A 688-nucleotide genomic window follows, 5' to 3' on the forward strand; every position below is an offset into this window, starting at 1 on the left:
ACTGCCCCCCCCCCCCCACTACTTCTTACGGGTCCCCACATTTGGCCTATCCCCGTTCTTCCCATTGCCTAGCTCCTTAATGTTGGGACCGTCTCCGCCCAGGGTCCAGAAGCAGCCTCTTCACAAATAGCATCAAGACCAACAGCCTTTCCCTTCCCAGGTGCCCCAGAACCTCCCTTCCTAACAGGAAGCCTTCCAGATTCTTCCTCCAGTTGCCCATCATGCCTGTTCACCATTCCCCAAAGTGTCCCCTTACTGATCAGTCCCTAGACCGTCCACCTTACAAATACTCACAAAACCAGCCCTCCCCAATCCATTCCAGCTGATAAACCACCCGCCCCAACACACACATTCTCTCTCACACACATACACATACACACTGTCCCCATGGCCCTGGTGGCCTCAACCTATAAGGGTGGCACACCAGTGAATCTCCCAGGTGCACTTCCGACTACCCTCCAGCCGCCCCACTCATTCACAGCCATTCCTCTCGGACCCAGGCTGCAGCCCCCTGTCCCCACCCACATCCCAAGGCTTCCTGGCGATCCAGCCTATTGTCTGAGGGACCCCTCCAGGTGTAAGCAGCCACCCCCAGGCCCCAGGCCCCGGAACTCCTGCCCAGCCCCTGTAAGCAGCCACCCCACAGGCCCTGCGGCATCCCGGACCCCGGCCTCCACGCTCCCTAGCC

This window comes from Marmota marmota, unplaced genomic scaffold (genome assembly GCF_001458135.2).
Source record: "Marmota marmota marmota unplaced genomic scaffold, marMar, whole genome shotgun sequence".
NCBI lineage: Eukaryota > Metazoa > Chordata > Mammalia > Rodentia > Sciuridae > Marmota > Marmota marmota.